This window comes from Ascaphus truei, chromosome 15 (genome assembly GCF_040206685.1).
Source record: "Ascaphus truei isolate aAscTru1 chromosome 15, aAscTru1.hap1, whole genome shotgun sequence".
NCBI classification, from domain to species: domain Eukaryota; kingdom Metazoa; phylum Chordata; class Amphibia; order Anura; family Ascaphidae; genus Ascaphus; species Ascaphus truei.
In genome coordinates, this window is record NC_134497.1 from 3,210,159 (window position 1) to 3,233,170 (window position 23,012).

The following is a 23,012-nucleotide window of genomic DNA, read 5'->3' on the forward strand; positions in this document are numbered from 1 at the left end:
AGTTTAGTAAGATTTCAACAATGTTTGTGCTGTAAAAATATGGGAGAGATTTTCTAAACAAAATCCATTTTTTTCTTTAAAAAGATAGAATTGTAAGTCAGTGGTCCTCCGTAACCCCTCGCACCATCACACTTTGCCCATTGCCAAAGTTCCTTTGGGTGGCTACCCCCAAATTTATAGGTAACAAACTCTTCTTCTATGCAATGTACTCACATGGCATTACTTAGAAGACAAAGGGCCTGTGTACTAAGCGTTGGAAACGGCTTTTTTCAGAGCAAACTTAGCGCATGTGAAACTCGATTTTAACTGCGCTTGTGAGAGGCTCTGTATTTATCTCACATTTCTCCATCTGCATCAAAAAGGATTTCCTCATTTATTTTGGCGCACAGAAATAATCTGTGCTTAGATGTAAATGGGATGTACTAAAAATGAATATTTGTGTGCGGCACAAAATAATAAAAATGCGTCAAAATCATCTGCCAAGTTCAACTCCACGTAAATGCTAAAAACAGTTAATAGTGTGCAGAATAAATTTGCCATGTATCAAAATCAGTTAGCTATGGCGCAGCGCGAATGGTTCATTATACATTAACAAAGTGTATTATTTTGGCAGTATAGCTCTACTAAATGGTATTACACTAATCAAAGATACAGCTCAACCCCCTTATAACGCTGCGCTTGGGGTCCAAAGAATCACATCGCGTTATAAGCGGATCGCATTAGAAATAACGTACAATTGTATGCATTGTACAATAAAGTATTTAAGACGCCAATAATCGTGTTGTTAAGTATTCATAAATACGAAAATTGGGAGCCGCGCTTGCACCGCGCTATAAGCGGATTTGCGTTCTAACGGGGTTGAGCGTATTTACTAAAAAAAATACACATAATTGTGTTTCCATTAAAATTGTATCAATCAGGTACTCATCATCGAAATCATTTCACACAGCACATTACGCGAGTATCAATTCTTCATTCCCATGACGCACATTTTTTTAATGTCTGTGTTACTTCTAAGAACTGACATTTGTGACGCAGCAAACATTTGATTAAAAAAATGTTAGTACGTTCATGCTAATTTAAAAACATAGATTAGTAATAACGTTTTGAGAGTAAAATATAAAAAACGCGCAGGTCGCTATAAAACCATGGTATAAAAAAAAAAAAAAAGGATAAGCAACTGTGATTTGTAAAAAGACGAGATTTTTGGGAACGCTGACGACACAGAAGCCGGTATAAGCATTACCTCGGCCAGCTTAACGAGCCAGGGAATGAAGTTATCCCATAAAATCATATGTGACAAAGGAGAGCGAGTATTCTCAGCGCGGAGCGGGAAGAAAAACCATACGTTAAGATTTTGTTCAACAACCAAATGATCACACGGAGATAAACCTTGTGAGCGTTAAATACAGGGGGAAAACATGTCAACGTGTTTTTCAGTAACAGAGCATCATGGGAGTTAGTTCTGCGCACAGCGTTCATACCGTTTGCAGCCGAACGGATTAATAAATTCCATGTGTCAAAATGTGTTTGAATTCCCCTGAGATTCGCTCGGCGGTGGTGACGCGGTGGGGGTGGGTTGGGGGTGCGGAGGGGATGCGTGTACAATAGCTTAATAGGTTTGATGCCGGGGGTCTCCGGAGGCGAACCGCGTTAATATCAGCTCCAGGGACCCCCTGCTTGCCGAGATACAGACCTCCATAGGGGGTGCCGGTAGCCGCTCCGGCTGGGCTGTGTGGGGTTATAGAAATGGCGGATTTAAAGCTACCGCACCACACGGGGCCAATAGGAAGCCGTGATGTCATCCCCTGCGGCTTCCTATTGGCCCGCGTGCGCATGACCGTTAAAGTTGTCTGCGATACAGGCACACTTCCGGGTCATGTGATCACTCCAAGAGCGATCGCGTGACGCGACCTACCAGGAATAAATAGAATTCCATTGTGTCCCACCCCCTAGTAGAGAGGGGGAGCGAGAGGGGGGGAGAGGGTGAGAGAGAAATGCAGGGGGGGGGGGGGGGGGAGAGAGAGAAAGAACAATGACATACACCTGTAGGAAATATTTGAGGAGATACCTGTGACCACACCTGAGATACCTGTACCTGGAAAATATGCTATTTTAAACCATTTGAATATAATTTGTTACTGATTTAGGCACTGTCACAGTATGAGCCTCGGTGTAACAGAGCTTTGCAGGGCTGGCCCTAAGGCTGCTGAAAGCTGCCATCTAAAAGCCAAAAGGTAATATGTTTATACAACCTCGTCAGTCTGACACAGCAACATACATTATAGTAACACGTGAAAGGGCTTAGCCTTGTCATACCGTGTGAACTACAACAGTGGTCAAAGTGGCTTAATACAAGTCGTGGTATTTATTCCTGGTGTAACATTGGAGCCGAGGTCTTTGGTTCGTCTTTCGGAAAAATGTGTGCCGGAAAAATAGGATTCTTTATAAAAAATAGTATTCTCTGAATACTCCAGGTACCATCCAACGTCTAGCACTGTGTCAGTGACCATGGACTATTCTGGGACACAAAACTATACACCACCTCTGTTAATAAATAGAATTATTATTATGCTTATTGCTTCTTTTGCCCCAGTATTGCATTCATTTTGTGCGCACACCTAGTGGGATATCAAACCATTTATTCGAAATTGACGCAGAAAAAGTGCTCATTTGCGTCAATTTGCCCCTGCTGTGTGAGCTTCTTGCGTCTCTCGCCGAGCAAAAGAGGTTAACGTCCCCGCAGACATGATGCACTGAACTGGCGCATCTCTGCTCCATTATACCGCCAGTCTTCCGGCATTGTGAGGGTTAAATCAGGGGTGCTCAACTTCAGTCCTCGAGTACCCCCCCCCCCCAACACATCAGGTTTTCAAGTTATCCCAGATTCAGCACAGGTGGCTCAATCAGAGGCTCAGTCTGTGCTGAAGCAGGGACTGATTGAGCCACCTGTGCTGAAGCAGGGATATCCTGGAAACCATGAGGACCGGAGTTGAGAACCCCAGGATTAAATAACAAGAAACGCAGCAGTAAGTCCGCGGGCGCGAGCATTCTCCTGCGCATTTTATCTGCACCGGCGTAACTCAAGCCTGCACATTTTTGGAAGGCTTAATTGAGTCAAGTTTCCGTGATACAAAAACAAATTGGGCATAACGTGCGAAAGACTTTCTGCCTGGCTGCTTTCAGCGAAGCCACGTCTATAAATTCACTGCATCCCCCCCAAAAATAAATTATATTAAAATGTCGTCTCCAAAACGACTCTCTCCAGGGACCTGCAAATGCTAACACTGCAATCCACCCCCCCCCCCCCCGGGACCCCACTCAGGGAGAATAAGGGGGTCTCCTCCAACGTTATCAATGACCTTGGATGTGACCAGCCTGAAAGGGAAATGGGAACCCCTCCACTTCCGTTCCTGGCACCAGCCGCGCCTGGGAGAGCTCCGGCCGTCCGCCGGCGGTGCTGCGGGTGGGGGGGCGGGGGGGGTCTCTGACACAGTAAAGGTTAAATAACTGCATTCTTCATAGCAGAAACAAATGGTACAACGCTCAGTAGGGGTCACATGTGCCATCAGCGTGCTGACCTTGTGACACTGGGGACAGTCGTACGCGCACGAACATGACCAGGGGACATGTTTCCGAAGGACAAAGTGTTCTAATGGCAGTGACGTGTGTCATGTGTTATATCTGGCTGAGGCCTTTCTATATCACAATCTGACACCTGGACCTGTTCTAAAATCATTTTAAAGTCAGTTTGTAAAGCTGGAGAGGGGAGGCTTGGGAGCTTGTGATTTCCTTTGGCTGCTCCCTTTGTCTGGTGTTACTTTGTGTTCAACAAGAGTTTGCACGGGCAAATCCCCCCTCCCCCCTCTCTCCACCTCTCTTATCTTTATTGGTTCCATGATGAGGGGAAAGAAAACACTTGGTTGACAAACCCTCCCCCAATCAGAGGCCCTGAATAAATTCAATTTGCAATTAATTACCAGTGGGAGGAGAGGGGGAAACCAAGCCAAATCTTTGCCTTTAGCATGGATAGATTTGGTCCAAGGAAGTCTATTTGATTGCTCATTTTGTTTACATAAGATTGCTGCGGTGCTCCTCAAGAAAAGTGCCACCCCAGGGGGCCTTACGACACAATGATGTGGACGTGGTACGGGGTCCGTGGTCACGAAGGTGGCACGACCTCCTCCACAGCATTGAAGGGTTAAATCTTATTTGGGTCCACCCTATAATGTACAAGGTGCGAGAACCGCAACGGCTGGATCTGACCCATTAAGAGGGGATATGATAACTACAGCGGGTCCTCGGTTATCCGACGCAATGCGTCCCGCAAACCGCCGCCGGTTAACGGACCGTCGGAAAGCGGGTCCAATGTTAATCGGCGGCGGTGACCATCGGAAACGCGAATCCGGCGGCGGACAATGCGTCCGGAGACTGCATTGTGCGGCGGCGGATAACACGTTCGGCGGTAAGCGGAACGTCGGATATCGAGGACTGCCTGTATATACAAATATATTCAGGGACAATACAAGGAGCTTTCAAAAGAACTATTCATCCCAAGGGCAGTACTAAGGACTCGGGGCCATCCCTTAAGGTTGGAGGAAAGGAGATTTCACCAGCAACAAAGGAAAGGGTTCTTTACAGTAAGTGCAGTTAAAATGTGGAATTCATTACCCATGGAGACTGTGATGGCAGATACAATAGATTTGTTCAAAAAAAGGTTGGACATCTTTTTAGATAGGAAAGGTATACAGGGATATACCAAACAAGTAAACATGGGAAGGATGTTGATCCAGAGAATAATCTGATTGCCAATTCTTGGAGTCAGGAAGGAATTTATTTTCCCCTTATGAGATATCATTGGATGATATGACACTGGGGTGTTTTGTTTGCCTTCCTCTGGATCAATAAGTAAGTATAGATATAGGATAAAGCATCTGTCGTCTAAATTTAGCATAGGTTGTACTTGAGGAACGTACGTCTTTTTTCAACCTCATCTACTATGTAACTGTGTAACATACTACGTATGTAACCCCTTATGCACTGCCGGAGGCTGCGTCTAAGAATTGATAGGGTTAAACATTTTGTATAGACCGAAGAAACGGTGTAGCCCGAGCAATAGTGACTGATCGGCGCTGTGCGTCTGAAATATACGCCTCCTTCATAATGCTAACGCACATCCCTGGTACCGTCACTCTGTTGTACTTCTATGGCAAATGAAGGGTTTATATATGGAGATGGTTAATAATTGGCTTGTAGCCGTACATACCAATGGCGACCAGACTAACTGCCTTATTATTGGGATAATACTCTGTGAATGCTGTGACGCGCATCCCAGTGCTGGAGGAGAGCGCAACTCCGTTCAACTAGAAAGGACGAACCCTTATTAACCCCTACAGACCATGGGCGGCCAACTCCAGTCCTCAAGAGCTACCAACTGTTCAGGTTTTCAGGATATCCCTGCTTCAGCACAGGTAGCCCACTCTGTAGAGCTACCTGTGCTGAAGCAGAGACTGATTGAACCACCTGTGCTGAAGCAGGGACTGATTGAGCCACCTGTGCGTGTGTCTTTCGAGCGTGTCGCACCTTTCACCCTTGTGTCCAGGATTTTTGGAGAAGCCCTTGCCAGGCCGCCCTACCTGGAATTTGTTTTATTTTGCACCTACTTTCTCCCCCGTCCCCATGTGGGTGTGCACTAGCTTTGTAACGAAGAGAAAGGCGTGTAACCTCGTTATCTACTATTTTCAATGGTCATCATCTAAGATTTAACGGTGCGATTCCGCGATCCCACGTAGTCAGCCAGTGGAATGTCCTAGGGGCCTCTGGGTGGGGGGTGTTTATCAATCACGTGTTTTCTTTCCCCTTTCCCCCCCCTGTCCTTATCAGAGAGCCAATAAAGATAAGGGGAGGGGGGACAGCTTGGCTGTACAAGCGCTCGCTGATCACGCAATGACATCACTCAGTGACATCACACAGGGGAGCAGCCAGAAATCACACCCATCCCACATCTCACTTTAATAAATACATTAAATATACTTATAAGTGTCAGATTTGGGTAAAAAAAAGGTTTCAATTACCCAGACGAGACCCCTTAAACAGGTCACTGGGATTAGTTCTCTGTGGTGTTAGGATGGACTGCCCTTTTAATACAAGTTTAGGCCTTGAAAACCTGCCAGCAACATGCACAATATAGAGAGACGCCAACCCCCAAGGCCTGAAATTAGTGAGGTTTGAGGTTTCGGTCCCAAAAATGGCATATTGATTAAAAAAAAAAAAAGGTCTATTGAGGTCTGAGAATAATCCGTGAGCGCAGAACCTCAGTGAGAGGGGGCCGGTCTCAGTAGCGGCCGCGCAAAGAATAAAGCGCCGATGTGAAGTATTCAGCATTTTACACCAGATCATTCCTGGTTCTTTAAATCCTCTGTGTCACGCGGCCCAACAGGAAGTTGTCACAGGTGATGTGGCAGCTTCCTGTTGGCCCGCGTAACGCGAGAGATTGAAACCGCCATTTTAAACAAGTATCTTGAGCACGAGGGGGTCCCCCGTAGTGGATATTAACGCGGATCAGTTCCGGAGACCCCCCCCCACCCCGCCTCCCACAGATGTAAAAAAAAAAGGGGGGGGGGGAGTAAATAAAAAAAAGCGAATAGTGGAACCGCTGCTTTAAAGGAAATGTCCCCTGGTTTTGAATCAGGGGGTCTCCAGAGCTGAACCCCCTGCTCCCCAAGATACTGCCCTTTGCAGTGGGTGCTGGTAGCAGCTCTGCAGGTTTAAATGTCCGGGTCATTCTGGCCAATAAGAAGCCGCAAGGGATGACGTCACAGCTCCCTATTGCCCCCGCTTGACATTTAAACCGCCATTATGATAGCCCCAACTAGCCCAGCCGGGGCTGATACCGGCACCCCCTTCGGAGGTAAGGATCTCGGGAAGCAGGGGGTCCTCGGAGCTGAAATGAACGCGGTTCACCTCCGGAGACCCCCTTCTTCAATCCTGTTAAAAAAAAGACTGCCTGGCAGTGTACAGCAGAGGTTACAGGAGCTGCGTTAAACCCCCCACTCAAACACAAAGGGGGGGGGGGGGAAGGTCTGTTACTCATATCACATTTCCTTCTCCAGCAAATGATGTTCTGCCCACTGGGAGAGAACGGGGCTGTTCCTGGGTTCTTATCCTTTAACCCTTTACTGGTCCGAACGCAGGTCTCGCTGCAGTGGGTTAAACGGCGTGAGTGACAGTAGTGCGTGAAGTGGCAGCGATGCATTTAAACCGTTAACAAAACCGTCAGCTGGCACGCCATCTTTAATGCTTCCAGGGATTAAATATATATATATAGTTTTTACTCTACGTACAATACTTGATTAAAACTTGTAAAAAGATTGCAAACTTAATCACCAACATCTTTTCATTGCGAGATAACACGCCCCCCCAGAAGGTCATGTTATACAGTGGGTTGGAAGATGAACCTTTAGGGAACAGGAGACCCCAAACAAGGTAATTGCAGCAAAAATAGAGCAATTTTCTTGCATTTCTGTAACTGAAATGCCTCTAACGTTCCCTTCCTTTTTCATGTGCATTCAAATTGCCTCCGTGTGTTATTAACCTGTCAGTAGGCCTTCTCCGGAGAGACTGCACACCGGCAGTGGCGCAGGGGCCCCTCGTGGGCGCAGAAGGGGTTAACCCGAGATACCAGCATGGAATGGGACGAGTACTGTAGCTGCATATAATTCCCCTGCAGGATGAAGCGATTTCTGGGAGAGCGTTCTAATCATGGCGCCATTCCAGGGTTCCGTGCGACAGTTCGTATCGATAACACCGGGCTAGTATTCTGCACTGGAATATCATTTTCATCTCTTCAGAGCACCACAAAGTCTGACCATTTAAAGAGTCCTTCAAAGTTAAAATTGGGGCAAGAATTTTTTTTGGGGGGGAGGGAGCTTAAAATAGTAGTTTGGCTGCTTTGAAAGTAGAAATCGCCTCCAGAAATGTAACTCATGCAGTGTTAGTACCTCGTTCCATTTTCCTGCAGCTTTTATTTTGTTATATTTATTTTTTTTGTGTGCTAAAAATCATGATTTTCTTCATCTTTAGCTTCTGAAGTTGACATGGCAATTTATCGGTTGCAATGGGTACTGGGGAGAACTCCCATTTTAATCTCCCGGACACGTAATCGTTCAAAGTCTTATATCTCCCGTAAAATCTTAATCTCAAATATTACATTATTTTAATTTTTTTAAAGCGCTGGAAAGGGCCCAAAAAAATAATCTCTTTAAGGGAAAAAAAAGGGATGCGAAATAAACCGCTGATCAGCGCGCGGACTTCCGCTCGCACTGCCAGATGGGAGGGGCCTACAAAACAGCGCACATTTTTCCGTTTGCTTTATTCCCAATTAGGACGGAAGTTTTCCTAGAGCCAGGGAAAACTTAAAAAGGAATTACCAAGGAAGGGATTAGCAAAGCATTAAGGGGGGGTGGGCCCATGCAGAATATCGTACCCCAAATCAGCGTTCACTGCCATTGACACACAACATGGAATGACACGCCTCGGAAAACACGCCACGGAATGACACGCCAGATTGGCGCTTAGTAAGAAGGAGAACATGACCTCTATAATATCTAGATGCACTTTAAACCTTGTTGTTATACAAATATGTTAAGCCAGAGGGTGAGGGAAACAGGACAGGTTATAGCGTGAGACACAAAATGTTATATCCCACTATTATGAAAATAGTTAAGTCTTTCCTATCGCCTCTTCTTGCTCCAGGTAACAGCGGGTGAAAATACCGTGATTCTTTAACACTTGATTTGTATATTCTAAACATGTCTTACTGTCAAATGTAACTAATATATGTTCTACTTCATAAATAGCTCACATTATCTTCCTTATCTGATTTATGGTAATCCGTTACTTAATAGAACTTTTACCCTAATTCATTCAATTACATAAATGAGCGACATTTTGAATGTACATTTAAGATGTTTTATGGTAATTATTACCTGTGTCAGGATTTTGTCGTTTGCTACAGTATTTAAAATACTGTTAAAGTATGGAATAAATATCTTCTAATGCTCTACATTTCTGAATTAAAAAGACTGAAACCCTAACAACGACATTATTTTCCCCAGCGAAATTTGTGCAAATATTTTATTCACGTAAAAGTATTAGTCATGTTACTATAATACCACTATGTACTCAACTGTTACTAGAATAAAGATGCCACTGACTACTAAATTAGCATACATACATACCCCGCATTAACGTACGCATATATACATACATACATACATACATACACACCCCGCATTAACGTACGCAATGGGACCGGAGCATGTATGTAAAGCGAAAATGTACTTAAAGTGAAGCACTCCCTTTTCCCACTTATCGATGCATGTACTGTACTGCAATCGTTATATACGTGCATAACTGATGTAAATAACGCATGTGTAACAGGCTCTATAGTCTCCCCGCTTGCGCACAGCTTCGGTACAGGTAGGGAGCTGGTATTGCTGTTCAGGACGTTCTGACAGGCGCATGCGTGAGCTGCCGTTTGCCTATTGGGTGATATGTCCTTACTCGCGAGTGTACTTAAAGCGAGTATCCTTAACCCGGGGTATGCCTGTATTACGTTTTACACCAATTGTCCTTCAATTATTTTATACCTTAAGTGGCAAAAAATTGGGGGAGATCGTAATTTTGGATGTAGTTTTTTTAAATTCTATATAGAGCTTAAATTACACAATGCCTACATACGTGTAACTAATAGAACTACACATTGCAATTACATTGGGTTACATTATTAGTCACTAGTCACAAGGCCACTGTGGAAATGGGTCCCGAGGTCACGAGTAGCTGTTCCTGACCCAGATGCCGCACCTCACCCTACACTAAAACCCCCCACTCGAAATGCTCGGTGTGTTCCCAAGTTCAATCCCTCTCCTGGACCCACCAAATGAATTAAAACTTTACGTTGCTCCATTAAAAGGTGTTTGAACTTACAACTAAATGACCCTTCCGCAGAACCCGGCACAGCTCCTAGAATTCTGTACTATTGTAGAGTTTCATGCACTGTCCGCCACTGACAAAGTTAACCCAATGGTCTCTGTATCGAAGGCAACATTTGGGCGCCAAGTTACTTTGTCACAACTTGCACTGAAATATACCTGCGCCAGGCAGAGTCCACGTGTCAATCAAAGCTGCGCCATTTTTAGGTAAGTCTGTGACAAGATGAGGGATTTATGGAGAAAGTGGGCGGAGTTATATTTGCGTATTGGCGCCGGTCTATGTATTAAGAAGTGTGCGGTTTTCTGTGTTAGTCTTTTACTCCGTGCCCCAAATTCCCCAAACGTCATAAATATGTCATGTTTCAGGCAGGGAAAAAAAGCTATTTTTATTAAGCAAATGTCAGCCCGGACTCCTCTCTTGATCCATAAACCCCGTTATATTGTAATGTTTCATGCCCTTTCCACCACTGATAAAATGAACTGAATGTGTTCCCGAGTTTCTGATATAATTGTTACACTTGCCAAAACAATTAATTGCGAGCAGAAGAAAAATGTGCAAGACAGCTGCGTTAACAGCGGGAACGTGACTTCACCCGATGATAGAATGAAGACTGCATCAATTCTTTGCGGGATCTTATATAAACAGCAGCTGGAGATTCTGGGGGGAAACGCTCCATTTTCAACTAATTCCAGAACCATTTCTGTTGGAATTCTACAGGCTGGACATCTTGTAACACAAAAGGTTTGGAATAGATGAAAGCGTCAGATCAGCGGAATAAGGTTTCAGGAAGGTATGGTATTAGATAGAAATAAACATAAATAAATGACAAAGACGGAATAGAACGTTTGCTAAACGTTGGACAGCTAGCTATAAAAACTCGTTTTTCACCTATTTTTTCGCTTTGCGCGGACGCATTATCATTTTTTTCTGTCTGAAATGCGACATATTTATTAAGTGTATTTCAACTGTTCTACAACTTGGCGCACGCTACGCTAGTATTTTGCGCTTTAAAAAAAAAAAAAAAAAGACATCCGCCACCTTTAAGGTGATGGAGAAAACGAACGCAGAAAAACATCAAGATAAGTAACGCAATGGGCGTGGTTTAACAACCATACATTCCACCTGGTCGCTACACATCAGACGCTGTCAGCGATGGTGTTATTCGTGTTAAAATGTTATACAAATGCTATCTACTGTACATATATGCCCACCCTCCTGCACATGATCACACACACACACCATCATCTTCAGCCCTTATCGTCTCATTGGTGGATGAAGGCCTTCCTGATGACACACGGTGTATATATATATATATATTTATTTATTTCAGGACGTCTGTGAAGCTTTTTTTCCGCGTGCGTGTTTAAATGCCACTAATTTATGGAAATGTCAGCGTATTTCCATGTTTTACTATGAATTAACTATGAATATCCCGACCAGAAGTAGCAGAAAGCTCTTCTCATTTACTTAGTGTGCTATCAGTTATGCACGTTCACCACTGGCGTTTAATATATATGACGCTCCTGTAGCCAGTAATGCGCTTCATAACTATAAAGAAACGCTCGTCAATAATAGCCCCCTATTTATTAAAGTCTTCCGGTTGCAAATGCACTGAGAAAAAACCCTACAAGAAAACGTAATATAGCAGGTTAGTCAAATGGGAAAAAACCCTTGGAAACAGTCAAGAGATTTTTCTTTGAGAAATGTGGTGTGGTTTTATTTGCCATTTTTGCCCCCAGTTTTGCAGCTGAGAGACTGGTAAGTTACACCCTAAGTGGATTTGTACCGGGAGCTTGATAGCAATGGAGGGTGCCAACGTTATATAGGATATTAAGAATGTAAACCCCAAGACCTTTGCATGAACTACGACGAGAGCCCTCTAACCCCTTCATACAGCAAAATAATAAGCCTTTCATACAGCAAAATAATAACCCCTTCATACAGCAAAATAAGCCAAACAATTTTTGGGAATGACTGGAGTCGGTTGTGAATGTTCGGTCCGGTTGTGAATGTTCGGTCCGGTTGTGAATGTTCGGTCCGGTTGTGAATGTTCGGTCCGGATGTGAATGTTCGGTCCGGTTGTGAATGTTCGGTCCGGTTGTGAATGTTCGGTCCAGTTGTGAATGTTCGGTCCGGTTGTGAATGTTCGGTGCGGTTGTGAATGTTCTGTCCGGTTGTGAATGTTCTGTTCGGGTCGGGCCAGTGAAGAATGCATATCAAGAAATAGAATTTCAATGGTACTTTCTCCCAGGAGAAGGCTTACAGAGGTTGAGAACACTAGAACAGAGGAGCTCCAGACCCCCCCCACCCCCCCAACAGGTCGGGTTTTAAGGATATCCCTGCTTCAGCACAGGTGGTTCAATCAGTATTATATACACACACACACGCACACGCTGAGTGTATCATTAAATAGACAACAAATATAATTACACCAATATATCAACATATTTTTAATTGCCAATCAATGAACCTCCTTACCGCATGACGCCAGCTATGTCCCCCTGGCAGTCAAGAGGTTAAAGAAGAGGAAAATATTTTTCATCAACAAATATGAAGGAATGACCAGTCGCACAGTTTGCTGTCCCTGGGACCTGGTTCCCTATTGCATGAAGTAATCCCTGTAACGCTATATACGTCTTTATTATAAAGGGGTCGCAGTCATTAGTCTTTTTCTGTTTCTCACCCTAAAACTACCACGTTACTAAGCCCACATTCCTCACTGCAACATCATATGTTCATACCTTATTACTAACAGATAATGGGAATATTGTGTCTACTCTTTGTCCGTACACATCCTCTCTCCCGATACATAACCGTGATATATTATACCGGGTTCGAGTGAACGAGGGCAGTCACATATACGTTATCCCAAGCGCTACGAAGCAATAATGAGTGTGACTGCAAAATATGAAAGGGGGTAATTCTATATAGCCAAAAGTGGCTGTTCCAGGCGTCTTCAGAAGAAAATCTCTGTTGACTTCCATGGGAATTTCTGGCCAGGAATGGCCCCTTACCGGCTATACAGAAGAAGGCCATGAAAGAGCAGTGACCAGAGACTATTATGGAGCATAATAAAAATTTACCATATTGGCCCGAATTCGTGCCAATACGGTAATCCCCAAGATCTGTCTGTGTCCCCCTAACCCTATCCACATAGCACGAGAAATAAAAAGAATTATGGGGAATTACTTGGGTTGGTAAGTATGACGATCTGCACATTTTGGCCATTAAACCCATGACTATTTATGTGGTGGGGGGAGGGATTTAGGGGAACTGGGTCCAATCCCTTTTAGATCAGCACCAGTTTCCATATGATTATAACATTATTAGGGATGCCAGGAGTGGATGCATGTTTTTTTCTGCAGTGTTTCCTTTATTCGTTATTTATTGCAGTTTAACATATCAACTAAGCTTTTGGTTTCTGACGCCTATATTTCCTATGAAGGAGCAGTGGGCGTTTGGAAGTATATAGATACATCATCATCGTGAAAAAAAAATGTCCCCCTAAATACACAATGGGCTTTAAACTATGACCTTACCCGTACAAGCAGAAACATGCAAGAAACATGGCTTACGAACCTGACAGTACATACTTGTGCTATATACAATATGCTGCATGAGCTCAAGATGTCAATATTCCTGATTCATTAAATTACATGCAATACTTCATTTCTGAAATAAAGCAACCCAGTGAATTGTACTCCGTCAATCTGATCTCACACTGATTATGTCAACACTAAGCTATATTCCCCATCCTAGGAGTCGAAGAGACAGTTTGCTGGTTTAGATTGCATGAATCCAGTACTGTATCTCAGACTGACATGTCTTCACTCAACATTGTTCTATGGCTACAAGCTAAAATCCTACCAATTAATCCCTTGAGTGGTACAGTATCCAGCATACGCATGCCACGGCAACAGGGTTAAAAAACCTTCATTCTTTAGACTTATTAAATTATGCTCTTGATTTGAAACCTCTATTAATCTCTTTGCTGCTGGAGGCAAAACTGAACACATTGCTATAGGCTGTACAACTGCAAAATGATTGAATCATGACAATATCATTTCAACAGTATAGCAAGTATAAAAATAGAGGAACGGTGTGCATTACAGTATTGCCGATTTCCGCGACGCGATTTTCAGCATCGTGTATAATAAAAACCCCTGAAAGACCCTATTGCAAAGCAACGCGGACACAGTTTAACATTGCAGTCTTTCTCCCAAAAAGGTCCTCCTAAAATATTCGGATTTTCACTTTCCTCCTAGGAATGATATTATCTGGATTTATCAGCAAAACCAATATATTCTGCAAGAGGGAAGGGAAGTCCTATATTTATCATTCCTAAGAAACTCACAAGCAGAACAGTAGGGATGACTACGGAAAACATACAAAATGGGTTTGTTTTTTTTAAACGTTGTCTTTAACAAAAAAAATGTGTTGTAGAAGATTTTTGTTTAAGTCATGACCTTCCTAAATTGTGTTCCTTTCCACACCTATCAAAGTGCTGAAAGGAACACAGAAGTCTTTATTTTAACACATTTAATGGTACACAGTAATCTAGGAGAGCTGCTTCACTTGAACAAAGATTAGAACCTTTTTTTAGTGTCAACACCTTTGGGACAATGTGGCTGTCCACTGTCACGCAATTATTTGCCACCTAATTGGTTGGTTTTTCTTCACCTGATTAAGACAGCGTGTTTGTTAAACACCATTAGATGAGTTAAGATCTATAAATAAAGAAAACGAAGCATTGTTTCTGCTGAATTATGGGGCAAGCGATTGTCTCTTCCCATTGGACTTCCCAGCGTTTAACAGTAACAAGGAGACAGCAAAAGTCTTCTGTTTGTGATGGGGTTTCTTGTCTGTCAACAACCTACTGTTTGCTAAACCCACTGGTCTATTCGCATTAGTTTAAGCATCGGGGACGTTTGTTTGACCAAATCCAGCATCTTCCTCTTTTAACAAAGAATGCATTCTTCAAAAACCTAGCACTTAAACCTTATAACAATCCAAGACCATGTTTCATTCTTTCTCCTTAAATTGTGGGGTGAATGTATCTACAGTACATCCCCTGTATGAAATATCTATGACACTTTTTTTCATTTGAAATATTAAAATGATTCCGCAGCAATAGGATTTCAATGTTAATGCACATTTCTATGTTTGTGGAGATTATTTCTCAGTCTTCCAGCTGCAAAAGTGGGTCAGCGGTGAGGGTCAAAATGGGCGTTATAAAACGGCACCAGATTGAAATGATGTTATTTACTGCCCACTGGCATTTGTGCTTTGAAAAATCTGTTCCTTATTTTAGGAACCAGTCTTACCCCCCAGTTTTGAAGCCTTAATAAATAGCCCTCTTTGTTTCTAATAACCAGAGTAGTGTTATCTGTAAATCTCCTAAATACCTAATTATAACAACGTGCATGTTAAATACTAGCAGATTTTGTCCTATTTTTAAAATCGTTGAGCCTCCTCCATATACGTCCCCCTTACTTCTCCATATACGTCCCCCTTACTTCTCCATATATGTCCCCCTTACTTCTCCATATACATCCCCCTTACTTCTCCATATACGTCCCCCTTACTTCTCCATATACATCCCCCTTACTTCTCCATATACGTCCCCCTTACTTCTCCGTATACGTCCCCCTTACTTCTCCGTATGCGTGCCCCTTACTTCTCCGTATGCGCCCACTCATCCTATGACAGGGACGTTTCCAATGATACGGTGTCACTCATCTGCGCAACAGCAATTCCAGTCCCGCATATGGGAATTGGGGAATTATATCCAGAAAATACAATTGTGAAATCATTTTTCATGAAACTAAATGTTTTTAATTGGCGTTAATATATATATATTAGCTTTTAGGAATTTACCCCTTCATTAAGTTAATATTTTACTCATATACACAAACTGAGGAGCTATATACACACACACACACACACACACACACACACACACACACACACACACACACACACACACACACACACACACACACACACACACACACACACACACACACACACACACACACACACGTAGTTGTTCTATGCTAGCACTATTATTATAAGTTAATGTATGTGCAATACAATAATTAAAATATTTCCAGCTACAAATGGTACATTTCAGGGTTTATTTTTTATTATACGTAAGAGACAGAATTAATTGTTGATGACGCATTTACATGCATTGTTTTAACTGATGCATCTTGGAGGATAAAATGAGACGGTAAATTCTGTAGAGTACGTTTTATTGATATTTTGTGAGTGCTATATTCTGTAAAAACTTGTGGAAATAGATAGCACATTTTTGATAAGAATACGCAGAAATATTTCAGTTGTCATTAGGGAACTAAACTGACAATACACATCAAATCACCTGCAAAATATTATTAAAGCAATATTGGATTAACCTAAATCCTCATATGTTCCACGTTTAAAAAAAAACGTTTTAAAAAAAAATTTCTGCTTATTTTTAATATTCAACTGTGCCTTAATTATTAAAAAAAAATACTTTTAATAAGAAAGGATTTCTCACTACCAAATAAAACTATGTATAATTTTTATTAAAATGTGCACAAATATTTGAACACAAATCATAAACAAAAACAGTTTGCAATAAATTAGCACTCTGTAAATGTACATGATAATTATTAGACTTCATCTACTGAACTCTTTTGTTTAACGGCTAAATACTATATATGCATTTTAAAATCCCATTTTATCCGGGGATATTGTGAAATGAATAGGTTGAGTGGGAAATACAGCAGTTATGGAAGCAAAATTGCTGTTACTTTCTTATTAAAGGCTAGAAGTATTGTAAAACTCAGGAGCCTCTTAAGCTCACTAAATCACTTAAAGAAAATTCATCTTATGAGCAGCTGTGAATATAGTTTTCTTTTATTACCTCCACTGACTTAAACATAAGTTAAAAATGATTAAAAAGCTCTGCTATAGATTAAAACATGACTAACAGCTTTATTCAATACTCCCTGACATGCATAAACTATTATTGAATTGTATTTATTAATTGCACTGTAATAGAACGATTACTGCTCTTATTGCAAAGTGGATTTGTGAGTTAATCTGCAAATGCTGTGTATTTTATATTGCAGTTATTATATGGTCATTGGAAGGGATATATGTTAAAGTCTGTGTGCTTTCCCAAATGTCCCTTTGCAAAATTGTGGATTTTACAATGTGATGGTAATAATAGGCAATATTAGTCAAAGTTATCGAGTACAATCTTACAGGATGCAATAAGTTCTGATCATTATTACAGCAATTCTTTCTATTTGGGGGTTTAATGAGTGCTATAAATTCTGCATTGCTGGCAATTGGTAATTTCTCTAAAATGTTGAATAGAACTGACATCTTTTCAACTTTAAACACGATTTATTTATAATTTAATTATATTATTTATGTAATGTTTTTTATTTTATTTTTTTATTTATACAGAGTAAAAAAAAAACCCCACAATATTTATGTATGCTTAGTTTATGTATAGCACTAGATCATCTTTTCAAATAAAACCAGAATGTTTAATACTGATATGACCAAATAGTGGACTTTGTCTATACAGTAAACAGTAAATCTTTGGGTACAGCAGAATTAGCCATGTACAGTATATTAGCCCATCAGATGCTTTCCTTGGGTTCAACTTAAATGCATTATCTGATTTCAGCAAGTAAAATGCAAATGCAAATGATTAAAAATGCCAAATAAAAAAAATGACAATATCCATAATAAAAGATTAGGAATTGGTAGTACTGAATATATTTACTGTATGCCTACAATCATTGTTAAAATGAAACATCTTAAAGTGGAATACAAGTTTCAAGCAAACTAAAATAAAATTCTAGAAGGGAACTGTTTAAGATGTTCAAGAATGAAAGGCATCATTTTCTTTTGTAGTTGGGAAACGAAACAATAAAAGGGTTTAGGGAAAAAAATGTTACTGACGTAATGGTGAAATTCCCTGAAAATTCAAAATAGGACAATTAAAGAATATAAAAAGATAAAAATGAAACTAAACTCCCATTTCAACTGAAAAACTGGTGCTCAATGCAAAGTGTACCATATCCAGACTTTATGCATCAGCTAAATATATGTGTGTGTGTGTGTGTATGTGTATATATATATATATACATATAAATATATATACAGAATATAATTATAATTAATAATAAAGATGATGATTAAGAAGTAGGCTAATTGTATAATGTAAATAATGTAATACTTAATGTAACTTTATTTTGTTGAAATCCATAGCCACAAACATAGAAGAAAAAAGTATCAATAAATACAGTTTCCTTGCTGGTCACAACCTCTTAAGTATCATTTTTTTCCCTTTCACATCCTGGGTCGCAGACAACCCTTAAAACCCCAGGATCAGGTCTGTTCTGCACAAACACAACATCAAATCCAGGCACCAAAGCAGATCCCCACAGAATACACCGAGAGGCGAGAAGCTCAGAGGTGACTTACCACTGTCTGGGGGAAGATTGCCACCTTGTCTCCACCCAACTGGCCGCAGCTGCTGAAGTCACTAAAGAAGCAGAAGTCAATGTGAACCTCAGGCAGGGCTCAGGCTGCTGCGACTCTCTGCTGGTTCCACACACTGAGCAGGGAAGGAGAGAGCTTGGAGACCACAGACCTCCCCAGGCTGGGTTCAAAGCCTGCACTTATTTGTGAAGTTTATTTGACTCCCCCTCAGTGGAGAACAGCAAAAGATAAACCAGAGAAAGGGTTTGTTTGGGGGGTGATTCCTCCAGGTGCTGGTGTGGTGACTGCCCTGTATACTAAGTGCAGGAGGGAGGAGAGGGACACACTGCTCTGGAGAGAAGAGGGGAGGGTGTATGAGAGAGAGACAGAGAGAGAGAGAGGGAAGGGGGTGGCTTGAATAGGCTTTCAATCCTTAACAGACAGGTCTCCAAAACCTTAAGTGCTTCTTAACCCTTTCTACAAAGAGGGATCTGGCATGGGACATTGGGACTAAAACTTTTTATATGCCACATAAAACTGTCCCCCTTTCCTTTTCCCACTGTAGACATTTCATCTGTGTTGTTTGACAGTTCCAGGACTAAACTTGAGACTGCTTCAAAGTGATCATGAGAGGTAAATACATCCAAACTGGAGCAAAAACCAGAACCGCATCTAGCAAGAAATGGGAGTCCGCCGAGAGCAACAGAGGAGGAGGAGGGGGTGTGACACCTTTTATTAACGCAACAAATAGTTGATATGTTAGAAACTTTCCAACCTCTCAGTGTTCTTCATCGTCGTCATCATCATCATCATCATCATCATCATCATCATCATCATCATCATCATCATCATCATCATCATCATCATAAATAAGGACCATTTCCTTAAATAAATCCAGGCCAGTTGTTTGCAAAGGTTTTTGCCCCACGCTACGAGACTTTGATCAATATGTACGAAGGTTTCGTACGACTGCGAAAAAGTGCTACAAAAAAAAAAATGCGTGTCGTATGTATGTACAAATGTGAATACATACAGTATTAAGCATCGCTTCTTATTTGAAATAGTTTTTGACACATCAGTCATGTTAAATGCCCGACTGATACGATTCAAATTAAAACAGAATTATGCATATTTTTTTTAATTTATAACTAGGATTAGTTATTGTCCATTATTAGTGTCATAATATTTATAACAGCCGTACTGTGGAAATAATACATTTTGCTAACCGATATAATGTAACATCTGCGCTGGTCCAATATATTTTTGGGTTGATACGCCGCAACTTAATTCTACACGAACAAAATAAACGCGCTTTTTAGGGTTTGCCCCAACTTGGCGGGCGGTTTTGATGCACTTTTATTTGTTTTTGCGGCGCACAGAAATATTGGTTATTAATACATCCCTTTTACATCTGTACGCCAAGCGCCAAAATAAATAAAACGATTTTTTTACCACGTTGGCGCAGACGGAGAAATTTGAGCTTAGTGCACAGGCACATTTGAAACCGAGTTTGACATGCATCAAAAAACCTGCCGCTTAGTACTTCTGTACATACAATAAGAAGCCCCACAGTCTTTCAGCTTCAACACTGGGGCAGAGAAATGGACCAAAGATGCCAAATCATTTTTTGGGTGGATGGTTTGGCACAGATAAGATGACCCGGTTTTGCAGCTGTGAGACTATATCAGCACCGAATGTGTTACCACATGGGGAAATAATTTATTAGAAAAACCGCAGGGAATAACGTATGAAGAAATTGTGAATGGAAGTTTGATGACGCGTTGCTCCATTTTCTGCTTGTGCCCGCGCCATCAAAGTTTACGCCATCTTGTACCTGGCAGATATATTTTTGAAGCAAATCCAATCGCAAAAACCCAGAATTTGACACATTACGTTACCATCCAAACTTGGAGCAAAGACATATACATTGACACAAAGCCGCGCCAGATGAAAAGGACGCAATTTGTCTCAAATTTGCTCGAAATGGAACTATGACCTGACTTCGAGGCCTAGTTACAAAGCGTCGCTAAAAGCAATTTTGTTCTAATAGTGACACGCAGAATAATAACAAACTCACGCATCTTGGCGTGGCAACGTAGAAAACAGACTGGAATGTGTTGTGCGGCAACTTTTTTTTTAATAAGGAAAAAATTACGTGAAGGGGCGGAGTTAGAGGCGGAGTTTGGATGTTGTTGGTGACGCAAATATGCAAATCATATGTATGAAAAGATTGCACTTTTGTGCGCCAGACACGCATCGAAACAATTCTTAGTGCGTTCATATGTATGAACATGACACGCCATGCTAAGAATAAGAAAACGCGCGCCCATAAATGATGACGCAAACATCTACTGCTAATGATCGTAGGCGAGACTTTGGGATGTAACGCACTCTTTTAATTCACTTTAAAAAAACAATTCTATATACAGAGCCCGCTATGAGTTTAGATGTAATCTGAAAAATAGCGGTGGCGTTGAATGTTTAATGCAGCATAATCCTAAAACGCCGTTAACCCTATGCGCAAGAACTCGCAAAATTCGAAATTTGTTCTGTGCTGATACATTTACTTATGTTGGTTTTTAAAAAGTGTAGCTGTCCACAACCAGCCAGTCCTCTGGATCAGGAGAATTGAGTTATTTAATAAAACAGCATTTAAGTTTTACAGCGGGGATAAACAGCTCTAGGTCAATTTCTAGGTATAATAATTCAGTAGTAACATTGCAGACACCTCCATCACTGAAGTGATCAAGAGGCCCTTAGCAGGCCCTCCGACAGATTTCTCGGGTTGTTGAGCAGAGTGTTGGCCTTGGTCTTGTGTTGTTGAGCAGAATGTTGGCTGGGGCCTTGTGTTGTTGAGCAGAATGTTGGCTGGGGCCTTGTGTTGTTGAGCAGAGTGTTGGCCTTGGGTTGTTGAGCAGAGTGTTGGCCGGGGCCTTGGGTTGTTGAGCAGAGTGTTGGCCGGGGCCTTGGGTAGGTGAGCAGAGTGTTGGCTCGGGCCCCGGGTTGTTGAGCAGAGTGTTGGCCGGGGCCTTGGGTTGTTGAGCAGAGTGTTGAACAGGGCCTTGGGTAGGTGAGCAGAGTGTTGGCCGGGGCCTTGGGTAGGTGAGCAGAGTGTTGGCCGGGGCCTTGGGTTGTTGAGCAGAGTGTTGGCTCGGGCCCCGGGTTGTTGAGCAGAGTGTTGGCCTTGGGTTGTTGAGCAGAGTGTTGGCTCGGGCCCCGGGTTGTTGAGCAGAGTGTTGGCCTTGGGTTGTTGAGCAGAGTGTTGGCCGGGCCTTGGGTTGTTGAGCAGAGTGTTGGCTCGGGCCCCGGGTTGTTGAGGAGAGTGTTGGCCGGGGCCTTGGGTTGTTGAGCAGAGTGTTGAACAGGGCCTTGGGTAGGTGAGCAGAGTGTTGGCCGGGGCCTTGGGTTGTTGAGCAGAGTGTTGGCTCGGGCCCCGGGTTGTTGAGCAGAGTGTTGGCCGGGGCCCTGGGTTGTTGAGCTGAGTGTTGACCGGCGCCCAGCCTGGCAGCCAATCCCAAAAGTTGTCCTTGACTTCAGCTCAGCAAGGTCCAACTTCCAGGATTGGCCAGCCAACCTCCAGAGGCCACCTAGCCCAGGACAATTGTCCCATCTCGCCCCTGCATTGGTGGAACTGGCCCCTTTAATCAATTATTCAGTAACCAGAAACTTACCGTTAACAATTGACTTTGGGTGTTATTCCTTCACTTTCTCACTGAAACTAGAACTAAAGTAATTGGAAGTCTCCCTGTGATAATGTCTGACCATCACTATCGCAGTTTAATGGACAATCCTCTCTGTGTCTCCGTGGTTCCTCTACAGAAAACATTGCAACTAATTTACCTCACGGCATAACTTTTTTTTACCCAGTTTTAGAAGAGTCACTCAAGTTAGCTGACCAAGACCAAACTTCTCAAATATGGTCTCACTACATAAACTACACCAGCAACCTTCCCCTCGCTTGGTAAAAAAAACATCCCATTAATAAACCTACAACCATACAGCTGCATGTGGTTTTGTAGATTCATATTGGTTCATAGTTGACAGGCCCAGAGGGTTTTGTAATGTTATTTTTACACAACCCAACTTCACTTCGATACACTTCAGGGTTATCATCCTCGTGCTAAAATCCTCACATCTCGAGCCCAACCCACTTACGGATGTAACCAACCTTATTGCTCCAGTGGGTGCAACAGCCCTCCCCCGTCCTTCTCAAGCACGGCTGATTCAAAACAATGTCTTCTTCTCCCACTGGTGCATCTTGTATGTCCCGCTACTTCCCCTAGGACAGCACAAGCCTGTCCGTTTCCCACGTCTCAAATGCACTAAAGAGTGCTAAGATATAGCCCCCGCCTGGACTCCCATTCATTTATTTTATCCTGTTGCCCTCCCGCGTTATAAATAAATGTCAATACAATGGCTGCCATTTTCTCTTACTATAAGTTGGAAAGAAAAATACAAGCAATGTTTAAACTGTAAAAACAGTAACACTGGGAGGGTTTCTTTGTGTATGGGATAGCAGTGTTGTAAATAAA

The 23,012-nt window shown here is 42.2% G+C and overlaps 1 protein-coding gene across 4 annotated transcripts in view; it reads right to left on the bottom strand.

Moving 5' to 3' along the window:
* EYA2 (EYA transcriptional coactivator and phosphatase 2) overlaps positions 1-18,857 on the bottom strand; it is a 165,187-nt gene extending 146,330 nt beyond the window's left edge. For 2 of the 4 annotated variants that reach the window (XM_075571297.1, XM_075571293.1), the window contains exon 1: positions 18,484-18,857. The gene's annotated coding sequence lies outside the window, so the exon portion shown is untranslated. The remainder of the gene's footprint in view (positions 1-18,483) is intronic. The other 2 variants (XM_075571296.1, XM_075571291.1) reach the window with 2 other exon arrangements.
* Positions 18,858-23,012: the final 4,155 nt, after the last annotated feature.